The sequence below is a fragment of the Ambystoma mexicanum genome, chromosome 2q, assembly GCF_040938575.1.
Source record: "Ambystoma mexicanum isolate Mex_15411 chromosome 2q, UKY_AmexF1_1, whole genome shotgun sequence".
Lineage (NCBI taxonomy): Eukaryota > Metazoa > Chordata > Amphibia > Caudata > Ambystomatidae > Ambystoma > Ambystoma mexicanum.
In genome coordinates this window covers 88,328,547-88,341,806 of record NC_090924.1, presented here as the reverse complement: position 1 = coordinate 88,341,806, position 13,260 = coordinate 88,328,547, and the positions used below count along the sequence as shown (strand labels likewise).

General features: G+C 45.9%; 1 protein-coding gene across 5 annotated transcripts in view; it reads left to right on the top strand.

Annotated features, from left to right (window-relative positions):
* The window catches only part of ABCA3 (ATP binding cassette subfamily A member 3), a 1,774,001-nt gene that overhangs the window by 22,395 nt on the left and 1,738,346 nt on the right, over window positions 1-13,260 (top strand). For 2 of the 5 annotated variants that reach the window (XM_069646921.1, XM_069646919.1), the window contains exon 2: window positions 12,821-12,902. The exons of the other annotated variants lie outside the window; for them this stretch is intronic. The gene's annotated coding sequence lies outside the window, so the exon portion shown is untranslated. The remainder of the gene's footprint in view (window positions 1-12,820; window positions 12,903-13,260) is intronic. 5 annotated transcript variants of the gene reach the window in all.

The window sequence follows — 13,260 nt, the reverse complement described above, 5'->3', positions numbered from 1 at the left end:
CCTTCACATTGTATGTATAGCCTAAATGTGTAAGGTAGCCATGCTCAGGATTTAACCTAATTTATTTAATTTATTTTATTGTTCATTTATAACGCGGTTAATACCAGCGAGTGGTTTCTAAGCAGGGGATCGGGATTGGAACCTGTGTTGCGCCTCGTTGTCTTGCTTCCAAGACAAACGCACTGCCCCTGAGCTATCCTACCTCCCTGAGGAATTGTGTGAGCTAGCCATATTCTGTATTTAGCCTAATTGTGTAAGGTGGCCATATTCTCTGCATTTGGCCTAGCTGTTTGAGGTAGCCCTATCCTGCGTTTTGACCTAATTGTGTAAGGTAGTGATATATTGGATACATTGTTTTCTAAAAATCAATCACTCATTGGGCCTCATTACAGGTCGGGAGGTCCGGAAATAACAGTGGCGGTAAACCTGCCGCCACTGTTAATTCCGGACCGCCTGATCCTGAGTCCTGCAGGTGGGAAGTGGCGTTCCCGCCAAGTCTGACTTGGCAGGTTTACCACCGCCCACCTGCAGGCGGACGAGGAAACACCGACACCATCACGAGATGGTGCCGGTGTTTCCATGATCCCCATTCCCATTGAGTCCATAGGATTCAATGGGAATGGGGATTTACACTATTCTGCCTCCGGAATTCCAAGGACACCGGGGTTGTAATGCCCCGGTAATTCCGGGAATCACGGAGGCGGAATGGTAATACGAATCCGGTGGTAACCAGGCGGTTTTACCGCCTTGGTTACCGCCGGACTCGTAATGAGGCCCATTGTCTGTCCATGCATTTTAGGCCCTGCTCCCCTTTTAACTACAGGCATTTTCCTAATTATGTTCTCATTTAGTTTTCTTACTCATTTTAGGCCCTGCTCTGCCTTTGAATCTAAGTGATACGATGCATTGATCTTGGTACATAGCTGGCACCCAGGATGTAAAAAGAAAATGTGTACAGCTAACCCACTTCTCCCCTTGCACACTGCACCATCATATTTTAGCGGAAGGCACAGGCTCATTCCACACACCCTGCACTCACATATAACACACATACTGTTGCACAACACCTCTGCCATTAGAATGAAGCTACCTTTAATGACAAAAATTCAAACTGTAGCTTCCCACATAATTCTCTGTCTCCTTAAACACAATCCACCCTGTTCAATTCATAGTTTACATCTGCTTCGCTCATCCGCACGACATTCAGACTTGGATGATAAACAGGATCTTGGCCACCCTCACATAACTTTAATAGCGGAAATGTACACATGCATAATAGCACCTTCCAATTCTCCCAAATTTGGACTCGGGTCCCTCCAAGGGAATTCGACCAACAAGCGCGTTGGGACCATAATTACGGTTTCAGGGGCTATACAAATGACAAAATTAATGAATAAGCTAACCAACCCAATTTAATTCTATGAGAAAAACATGTGCTAGCCTTCACAGTTCATCATATGCAATACATCTACTAATTTAAACCATTTCTTAGAAGCGCAACAAATGAGTTAACCTTCACAATATCTTCTACCTCTGAATCCATCTAAGTTCGACACATTTCCTACCCTCACAATAAAACTAAGTGCGACACGTTTCGTGCTGTCGAATTACAGCTAGGTTTAATACATTTCCTACTCCAAATATCCTTAAGTTCTGTAAGGCAAGTCCCAAAATCAAATAATAGAAATCAATCCAATGAGCCAAACAATAATGCATGGGATGTGAGAACAACAAACGTTTATTACACACAGCCTAGGCTGAGGAATTATCAAAAAGACATTCAACATTGCCACCAAAAATGGCTGCATTTATAGAAATTATCAGAGGTGAAATAACAAATCTTACAGGTTATTCACAAATTTCCAGCCAGTGACTGGACATTGGGCCTCATCACGAGTTGGGCTGTAGCCCTTAAATGCGGTGGTAACGGTATTACAGCCGCATTTAAGGGCTGGCCCTATCACGAGTTGAGCGCTAAATGGGCTGCTTTACCTCAAGCCTTTCTCTGGAGGTGAAAATCCCCTGTTTTCGGCTGTATTACCGCTGGCTGTATTAGCTCGCATAATTAGCGCTGAAAATACCCCAATGAATCCAATGGGCCCAATGGGGAATGGGGATTTACCGTTAACACCCAACTCGTGATCCAGCGGTAATACAGCTGGACCGGTCGGTGCTAGGGCTATTACAGTTGTCAGTATTACAGCCGGGAATACAGCCCAACTCGTGATGAGGCCCATTGTCATTTGCACTATAGGTGAATCTATACAATACCTAGCCCTATCGCCTTATTCTAACCTTGTGACCCTAGCAAGACATCAGAGTATGTACTAATTGGCAGTGAGATCATCTTCCTTCCCATGATGTTGATTGGACACTATGCTTTATAATTTGTAATCTCTAGACTTAATAGGTGATTGGCTGTTCCAAGATGGGTATTCGTGGAGTGAGTGACTTGATAAAATTCAACCAATCCCTATGTGAGATGACAGTGTGTCAACAAAATGATAACTTTACATCCTCTTCCCAAAGACCTCATTGGTTGGCACCTTCTTACCGTTCCCATCATTATGCACTGTTCATCGCCAGTTCAATATTGTAACCCCTCGTTGGAAACTTTACTCGCTTCCTCTTCCTTTCTCATGGTCTGTGTGTGACTTAATTTGCTCTGTCGATGACCTTATGAGCTGAGGGCTTATGTGTTTGCAAACCTCTTTCTCTAGTAATACATATATATATTTCTGAGGCTTGTGGAATCTCCTTAGATCACATGCTGTGCATAGGCCGACATCTAGTGGAAGCTGCAGAGTATTACAGTTTTGTTTTTCGAAACTCGAAAATGGGCGTCGACACAGGGCGTGCCAGTAATACTATCCCTAGTGTGACGTCCACTGTACCCAAGATCCCTCACGCGTCTAGGATCCTCAGATTGTTTTTTTCCGCCATACTGGTTGGAAGCATTTTGCGGAGTCCCCAGGCCTTAGCCATACTTTTGCTAAAATAATAATTTATTTACATCCTTCCCAATCCCAACGTCGAACTGCAACACTCGACGCCGGCTGGAGAAGAAATCGACCGTCGGCTGCTGCACGACGGATTTGGGCCTCGGAAGGCCTCTGGCCTCGGCCCGGGCCTTGGAAGGCCTCTGGCCTTGGCCCTGCAAGTAGGGAGAGTGGGGGGGTTGTACATACTCTACACTCTGGGTATATAAGTACACCTTATACATTTCCTACACTTAACAGCCCGGTGCCTCAAGGTGTGTATGGAGGGTACCCCTTTTCAATTCTGCCCCAAGTGCAATCGCAAATACCCTTGGGTCGACAGGCACGCCACGTGCAATCTCTGCTTGCCGAGGGACCACCCCGAAGCGAACTGCAGAGCGTGTACTAGGTTTAAACCTAAGACACTTAAGGACCGTTCGACGAAGCGTTGGGCCCACCAGGCCAGGCAGGCGGCCATGGCAGCGGAGGGTGCATTCAGCGACGGCAGCCACGTCGTACTTTCGGACGGCGAGGGCATTACGGCGTCGAAAGACAGCCGAGCGCAAGTCCCCGACCTCGGAAGGTCGCCCGTCAGGGCGGCTATGGGGAAGACCCCCGGCGACACAAGCGCTTCACACACCACACATACAAAACACAAGAAGTCCAACCGAGACTTGACGATGTCGAGTTCTCGGAAAGAGGCACAAACCGAACGGTCCGATTCAGTGTCCTCTGGGCGTTCTCGATCGAGATCGCCCCATGACTCCAGGCAATCATCCACTCTTGCCAAGAGTGCCTCGCTCCCTAGGCTAACAGAAGTTCGATCGTCGGAGGACGAAGACGACTTCCACCCCCAGGCTGCGCTCCAGGAGTCGGAGCCCGCAGACAAAATCAGCGAGGCCCCACACTCGAAGGACAGGGACCCTACCCCCGATCCTCGACGCCATACGTCGAAAACCTCCGGAGCCACAAAAGGACAGGGAAAACATTTTTTCCACTCACGGGGAGGGGGGAAAACAGCAGAAGAAGCAGCCTTTGCACTCTTCCACACCTGTGAAACACACCACTCCCCCTAAACAGACAGACAAGTCCAGGTCTGCTGATATGTCTAAAACCAGCAAATCTACTCAAGATAAATCCCCTAGACTTGCTGAGAGAGTCATTGCCAGTTCCAAAAAATGGTCCAATGAAGACATAGATAGGGTCATGTCAAGGATGTCTTCTTTGGCTGATTTTTACGATAAAAATCCAGACCATTTCCTTTCGTATGATCCACAAGGGGCGACACCCTCAGGCTCTAATGATCCTATCCCCCCGAGTAAGAAGCCCAGTTTGAAACACCGATGAGGTCTACAGACCCCTTCGAGGTACAACCATACTCAAGACCATACTCACTGTATCAAGGAGAGGCTTCCTTTGGTGAGGACCAAGAATTTGGCATGGTAGAAGAGCAAACCGGGACGGGCTACTATGGGGATGATGAGGACCAAGAAGAGGAAGAGGAAGAACCTGAAACCTACAGAGTAGATTCCCCGGTAGAAAACGAAGCCCCGGTTACCGACTCCCCTGTCGATAACCAACCCCAATTAAACGAGGTTCTCGCACGTGCAGCAGAACATTTCCATATTGACACCCACGGTGTCCAGGAGGAGAGGGACTTTGCAGAGGAGTTAGTGGGAGAAAGGAGGCCTGTTGCCCAGACCATCCCTATCCTTAAGTCCATTCAGCGAAGAATAGACCCGTCCCTGGTGAACCCGAACCTCACCAGAGCAGTCAATCCCAGGGTTGAAAAACTTTTCAGGGCAGCCCAGTCTGACCCTCTCTATATAAGAGGACATCTGAAGCCAGACTCCCTAGTTGTCACTAACACTCGTAAGAGGGCGGGAACACCCTTGTCATCGTCCAAAGCTCCTCCCGACAAGGAGAGCAAAAAAACTATATGGTTTCGGCAGGAAAGTAGCCTCAACGTCCGCTTATCAAGCAAGGATTGCAAACTCCACCACCCTGTTGGCCAGCTACAACTGCCATCAGTGGGAAGAAGTCGCGGCACTCATAGCCTCTGCTCCTGAACCTTTAAAGGGCCAGTTAGCTCGGATTTCCGCAGAGGGTAGAGCTGTGTCTGGTTGTATTTTGAAAGCAACCTTTGACGCCGCGGACAACGCAGGCAGATTGATAGCAGAAGGCACTGTTATCAAGAGACATGCGTGGTTACGGCAGTCTGGTTTTAAGGCAGAAACCCAGGCATCATTGTTGGACAAACCGGTGGAAGCCGATCTGTTGTTTGGTAAGGCGGTCGAAGGCGCACTGAAGAATGTCAAGGACGAATACGAGACACTCAAGTCCCTTGGCCAGTTAACCAATAAACCGCCTAACTAGAGAGGGAATAGTAATTTTCGTCGCCCACGCGGCCAAAATTCCCAGAGAGGATCTAACTATTCCCAGGGGCAGGGTACACAGTGGAACAACAGCCAACAGTCTACCCAGGGTTATGGCAGGGGTAATAGGAGAGGTTGTGGTAAAGGCAGAGGCAGCCCCAGCAAGGGAGGCGGCACGCCTCCACCAAAGCAGTGACGCTCAGTTCAGGGTCCCTTCTCACGCAACCCCAGTAGGGGGACACATTTCCAACTTCACCCAGGCTTGGGAAGGGATCATATCAGACAGATGGGTGCTGTCAACAGTATCCACAGGGTACTGTATAGAACTACTGCAGCGTCCCCGGAACCATCCTCCACGACAAAGAGTACACTCTTTAGAACATCAGAAGGTTCTCCTCGAGGAGATCGCCATTCTGCTAGAAAAGGACGCAATAGAACTCGTCCCGGGACACCAGGTAAACAAGGGTATTTATTCAACTTCCTTCCTTGTGCCAAAGAAAGATTTGACAATGCGCCCAGTATTGGACTTACGGCCTGCCAACAAGTATGTCAAGCCCCAAAAGTTTCGTATGACTGCGCTACAAGAGGTAATCCCCCTCCTAAAAAAGGGGGATTACATGGCAACCTTGGATATGAAAGATGCTTATTTTCATATTTCCATGTTCCCAGCGCACAGAAGGTACTTGCGCTTCAAGGTGGACAGTCGACACTACCAATTCAAGGTACTGTCCTTCGGGATAGCTTCTGCACCAAGGGTGTTCACCAAGGTACTGGCGGTGGCGGCTGCACACCTACGTAGGGAGGCAATCCCGGTGTACCCTTATCTGGACGACTGGCTCATAACCGGGGAAACCCCAGTAATTTGCAGGACAAACATTCAAAGGACTATCGACCTCCTCAACGAGTTAGGCTTCTCAATCCCTCGAAATAATCAAGCCTGGTGCCAAGCACCTCAAAACAGTTCATAGGAGCAATCCTAGATACTCAAGAGGGGTTGACCTTTCCTTCAGAGGAGAGAATTCGGAATATACTACTGCAAATTATCAGTCCGGTCGCCAAATAACGGTACGCAAAGCAATTCGTTTACGAGGCATGATGGCGTCATGTATTTACCTGGTCCCCCACGCGCGCCTGCGTCCCATGCAGGAATGGTTGGCGAAACAGTGGTCTCAGGCAAGTGGTCAGTGGGACGATCTAGTGGTCATTTCGACAACACTAGTACAAAGCCTTCACTGGTGGACAAGAGAGAATCTTGCACAGGGGAAACCCTTTTACGATCCTGAAGTACAGGCAGTAGTCACTACCGATGCATGTCTGACTGGGTGGGGAGCTCTCCATCTCTACCACACAGCTCAGGGTCTCTGGTCTCCCTCAGTGGCCAAGAACCACATCAACCTGCTAGAGATTCTGGCAGTATTCAGAGCGCTTCAAGCGTTCGAGCCCCACCTACTAAACCTGTCAGTGCAAATCCAGACGGACAGCACAACAGCCATGTTCTACCTGAACAAGCAAGGAGGGACCCGTTCGCCAAATCTGTCCAAGCTTGCCCAGAAAATCTGGAACATCTTCCTGTCATCACAACATGTTCCAGGGGAGCTCAATTCCCTAGCGGATGCTCTGAGCAGAGACTCCCTCCCAGAGGAACACGAATGGGTTCTATACAGAGAGGTCGTAGAAGATATCTTCTCTCAGTGGGGTTTCCCCACTATAGACTTATTCGCCACAAGCGAAAACAGACAATGCCCAGGATTTGCATCCAGGTTCCCCCAACCAGACTCCCAGGGGAATGCCCTGTGGATGAACTGGTCAGGGATGTTTGTGTACGCTTTTCCACCAACTCCTCTCATCAGGAAAGTGGTGAACAAGATGAACAGAGAGTCGATGACGCTCGTCCTAGTTGCTCCCATGTGGGCAAGACAACCGTGGTTCCTACACCTACGCAGGATGGCGGTGTGCGAGCCCATCAAACTACCAGCCTGGTACAACCTACTGTCCCAGCACCAAGGTCAAACAGTGCACCAGCAACCCAACTCGATGAACCTGGCAGCATGGCTCTTGAGGTCATAGAGTTTGGACATCTCAATTTACCACAGAGGTGTATGGACATCCTAAAGGAATCTAGGAAACCAAACACAAGGCACTGTTACTTTGACAAGTGGAAGAGGTTCGTTATCTGGTGCCAGAGTAGACAAATCAACCCTGTTCATTGCACTCCTTCCACTATTGTTACATACATGCTCCACCTGCTAGATGCAGGATTGGTTTTTAACTCGCTGAAAGTACACCTGGCAGCCCTGTCGGCATACACCACTTCCCATAGCAAGGTCTTGTGGTGGAAAATACCAGTAGTTAAAGCCTTCATGAAAGGAGTAAAGAGACTTCACCCTCCTATTTCAAACCCACCACCAGGGTGGGACCTTAATGTGGTGCTAGCCAAGCTCATGGGACCCCCTTTCGAGCCCATGCATAAAAGCAGTCTCAAACATTTGACTTATAAAACGGCCTTCTTAGTAGCTATTACTTCTATAAGAAGGGTCAGTGAAATTCAGGCTCTGTCAGTGCAGAATCCCTTCTTTACTGTCCATAAAGACAAACTGGTTTTACGCACACACCCTAGGTTCTCACCTAAGTTTATATCAAAATTCCATGTAAACCAGTCTATCGAGCTTCCGGCTTTCTTCCAGGACCCTCAAAGCTCGGCTGAGGTGAAACTACACACCCTAGATGTGCGTAGGGCAGTCCTCTACTATGTAAATAAAACCAGACCGCTAAGAAAACAGATCAACTGTTTGTCTCCGTAGCTACAGGCAGAGAGGGGGATCGCGTCTCTAAAGATGCCATCTCGAAGTGGATTATTAACTGTATCCAGCTGTGTTACTCACTCTCTGAAAGAACTCTGCCTTTCACGCCAAGAGCCCACTCTACTAGAGGCATTGGGGCCACTCTGGCTTTCATTGCAAATGTACCCCTTGACACCATTTGCAAAGCAGCTACTTGGAGCTCTATTCACACTTTTACTCAGCATTACTGCATTGACACCCATTCCAAGGCAGACACACAAGTGGGACAAGCGGTTCTAAGACACTTATTTGCTCATGACCCTTCTCACATCCCATCTCCTTCTTCAGGTACTGCTCGCTAATCTATGCACAGCATGTGATCTAAGCAGATTCCACAAGCCTCAGAAGGGATACATTACTCACCGTAATCGTATTTCTGATGCTTGTATCTGCTTAGATTCACATGCGACCCACCCTTCCTCCCCTCTGAGAGAAGGCGCATGGTTGCTTGTAGTCTTACCTTTCTATCTATCTGCTTGGATTATCGGTACTCGCGCTACTCCTCATGCTACCTCATGTCAGAAAAAATACAATCTGAGGATCCTAGACATGTGAGGGATCTTGGGTACAGTGGACGTCACACTAGGGATAGTATTACTGGCACGCCCTGTGTCGACGCCCATTTTCGAGTTTCGAAAAACAAAACTGTAATACTCCGCAGCTTCCACTAGATGTCGGCCTATGCACAGCATGTGAATCTAAGCAGATACAAGCATCAGAAATACGATTACGGTGAGTAATGTATCCCATATATTCAGTGAAAAACCTTGTTAAAGGGACGTTATGTTTAAGTTGCACTTCTAAAAACCTATGAAATTCAGTGAAATAACTTTGTTTAAGGGATTTTATGGTTAAGTTGCGCTTCAAAAAACCTATGAAGTCAGTGAAAAAACTTTGTTAAATGGACGTTATGGTTTTAAGTAAAACTGAAAAACCCTAGAAATCCACCAGTTATGGTAAACTAAGCAACCATAACTCACGCCACCACCATGCACTGCTAAGACTAATACCCATGACATCAAAGATGACATCACAAATGTCATTCATGACATCACTGATAACATTACATATCTTATTACCCCTTCTTTTTTGATCACTAACATATCTAGGCCAGGTGGGTTTTTTCAGTAACAGTCAGGAAGTAAAAATGCAAAAGATACTATGTTTCTATACCTTACTCTTCTTTTATGTACTTACCACTACTTTCCTTAGAATTCACTCACATTATACAACACATAAACATAAGGGAATAAGCAGCTTTGAGATACAGCAATCATGTCTACACTAACTTAAATAGGCAGATTATGAACACTCAGTTTTTTTTGCTTACCTTACTTTCCTTGTATATACTAACATTTCTATGCATTGTGGTCTTTTTATATTTTATGTGTACTACTACAATTATGCAGTAAAGAAGGCATTGTTAGGTACTTAGTATATGTGTCACAGTGCACAAAATTCAGAAATGAAAGGATTCATCATTTTACTATCCAACATAGTAAGGTATTGAATATTGCATGCTGCAGAGAATGCCTTCATTTGTATACAACTTCATTTATGTACTGGAAAGTAACACAATGATGTTTATAGCAATGCATCACCTAATGAACTATTTGACACATGATAGTTCTTCCAATGATTTTTTTGTTTTTTTTTCTGCCAATATTATAAAAACAATCTCTTGTAGAGGCTGTGCATAAAAACGAAATGCATATGTAATGTCATTTGTGATGTCATCTTTGATGTCATGGGTATTAGTCGTAGCAGTGCATGGTGGTGGCGCGAGTTATGGTTGCTTAGCTTACCACAGCTGGCAAATTTCTAGGTTTTTTCCGTTTTACTTAAAACCATAATGTCCATTTAACAAAGTTTTTTCACTGAATTTCATAGGGTTTTACCAGCGCGGCGATACACGCTAAGCGGGGGTCCTTGTTCACGAACACTGTCTGGGCCCCTGGACAATAAAAAAGTGCTTTTTTGAGCAATCCATTGGTATTTTCTTGTGAAATTTCACCCTTGCACATGTCCCAGACCATGTCCTTAGCAATCTGCATCCTTTTTGGAACTTTTTTAACCCTTTTTGGTGTTCGAAGTATTCGCGAACAGTGCAGGTGTCCGCAAAGCACACACCAGCATACCTATAAAAGGCCACACCCCAGAGCTGTTTTTTGAGTTCCAGGACAAACATTCTGCAAATTGCTGCCTTTGCTGTGCCTCCTGACACCATTGAAGATGGCAACCATGGCTCCTGCTTCTCCTGCTGGTGATACTTCTGCCTCAGCACCACCCTCAACCCCTCCACCACCATCACCTCTCCAAGGGCCTGGAGAGGGGAACAGGCGTGAGGATGCAGAGGAAGATGAAGAGGATGACGAGGATGAGGTAGTGGAAGTCCCTACTACTAGCAGTCACTGGGAATCTTGGGTGTGGAGGTTGTTTGCCACTCTTGATGGAGTACCAAAAGCTTGTGCAAACAAGGTGCGCTGCGCTGTGTGCCCATTGGTGCTCAGTCATGGCAAACCAGGTTTGTACAGTACTACCTCAATGAAGCAACACCTAAGGTCATTCCACGGTGGGGCTATTCGTAGGGTTGTACCCTGTGATAAACGTAGTAGGGTGAGTTCCTCTGCAGCATCCTCCGTTTCTGCTCCTGCCACCACAAGAGGCAATCCTGTGGGGCAGCCCATCCCTCCAGTTGCCTCACAGGCCATACGTGATGCTGTAGACCCTTACCTTTCGAGGGTCACAGTATTGAGTATGTACTGCGACAGAGTACTCTACAGGGGAGAGACCCTTCAAAGTGCTTTCGATGCTGCGGTCTGGGAGCATGAGAATGGCTGCCCACTACCTGATTAAGGCCACCCTACATCTTCCTCTCTCCACCTGCCCTTTCTTATCCCTGTGGTTGGTGCCCCTTCTTTGCCCTCCCTTCCCTTCCTTTCTTTCCTTTTGTGTCTTGTGTAAAAAAAAAAAAAAATACAAAAAAAGGCTATTTTCAGAGCCACCTTTCACAGTTTAAAAATAGAAGTGCCAATGAAATTCTGCAAGGACATGTACATTTTTGGGGTGCTGTGCTATCAAAACCATTGCACTCTTCTCCGGGAGTAAGTGAAGGCTCAGAAAAGAGCCTTTTTGTGGGTTTTTTTGTGTTTCAAAAACTTGAAATGATCAACACCTACTGGAAAAAGGATTGCTATAATTCCAAAAAAGGGTTGCAATGTATTTTGTATATTTCGCAAAAAAATCTGATTGACAACATAAGTAAGATTTACTCCATCTCTGTGAAAAATGTGTGTACTACGAAACATAATATTTTCATTGTGAAAAGCGGACATGCCAACATCTCTCAAAAAGGCACAAACAACCTTGTTGACATTGCGCATCGCTTTCTCCATTTGTGGACCAACTGAGGAAGAACACAGCCACATTTGTCTCTGCGCAATACAAGAAAAAATGACTCTGGAGTTTGGAAACATCTCCATGATTTTCCCAAGTCCTTCTTTCATTGCAAATTGCAGAGAGATTCCAGAGAGATGACCTAAACTGTTCCTTCCACAATGAATAATAATAATGTCTGGAGGACGCTGTCACCAAAGTAGCACAAAGAGGTACCAAATCCAGCCACTTCTTTCCACGCACTCCATGGCAGTGCACTTCCACATGAGAAAATCCAAGATGTGCAGCCACTCCAAAGCGATCTGCATGCACCTCCAACTAATTCATCAACGAGTCTCTCAAAATCCAGACAATCTGCCTTCTGAAAGACACAGCCATAGCTATCTGCTCTCCTCCCAGGAAACAGACTTTCTGACAAAGTCTCTCCTTACACATCACACCCAGTAAACCTTTTTAACCAATCCCTTGCCCTGCTAAGTCTCATTTGCATGACTCTCAGCCTCAAAAACTCTGTATGTAATATGCGCTGTCCGCGGACAAATAGAAAAATCTGAGAGTGGGGAATGAATATTTAAATAGTGTGCCCCACTTCCCCATTGAGGTTGGTTCTGAAAAGAGCCTTTTTTTGTTTTCTTTGTCCCCCTTCCCCTCAGTCTGCAACGCAAGCACCAGACCCTTCATTGCAACCTTTACTTTATTTCAGACTCTCCCATCTCCAAGCACCACAGGATCGCCCAGTAGTTTGCTAATCATATGCAGTCTGGTAAACTTGCTTTGTCTTTTTGGCACTTTTCCAGGTTTTCTTATTTGAACCTTCTCCCCTACAACTATCCTTGACCGTAATAAGCTGATGAGCCCATCAAATCCTTCTGCTTTACTTCCCACACCTTCACAAATACATACATTGCATGCTTTTCACCAAAGTTCCTGCCATTTACCCTGTATAACTAGCAAGAAAAGCATACAGTTATTTCTCCTATCTCCTAACATCAAATAACACTGCCTTAAAAATCAAAGTGTGCTTACTATTGTAATAATTTCTAAGGCAAATTCATCTGACAGATTCTAAGTAAAATATACAGAATGCATATAGACAAAGGAAACTGCATCTACATGCTATGCACAGTTATCAGAAAGTACTATTACTGCAAAAACAAACAAATACATGTCTACATTAACAACAGTGCTATTAACACACATATTTACTAACTTCTTTCTTTCACAATTGCAGTGAAGACCACTCTCCTGAAAACCAGCAGCATCTGAAGTACGAAACAGAACTCAGACTAAACCTACTCTTTGCATCCAAAAAAGTAAGTGCAATACTGCCATAATGTTCTAACTGTTACTCAAACACTGTAGAGTTCTAGTATTGTGGAACAAACAATTGTATTAACCCTGCAGCATTAAATTCAGTATTACTGATTGCCCCTCAGCAGGTGCACACTTTGTACTGTCATCTGAACACCAGTGTAGTAACACACAAATACGAGAATAGCCTTCCCAACCTGAAATAACAACCCATTGCACAATCACACACCTCTACATACATGCCTACCATCATACTCAGACACTCATGCACAATGTCCCAACCCACACTTTCTTTTTTTCTCCAACAGATCCCAAAGAATGCCTACCAAAAAGTAACTCCATAGAAAACAATGCAGAAAT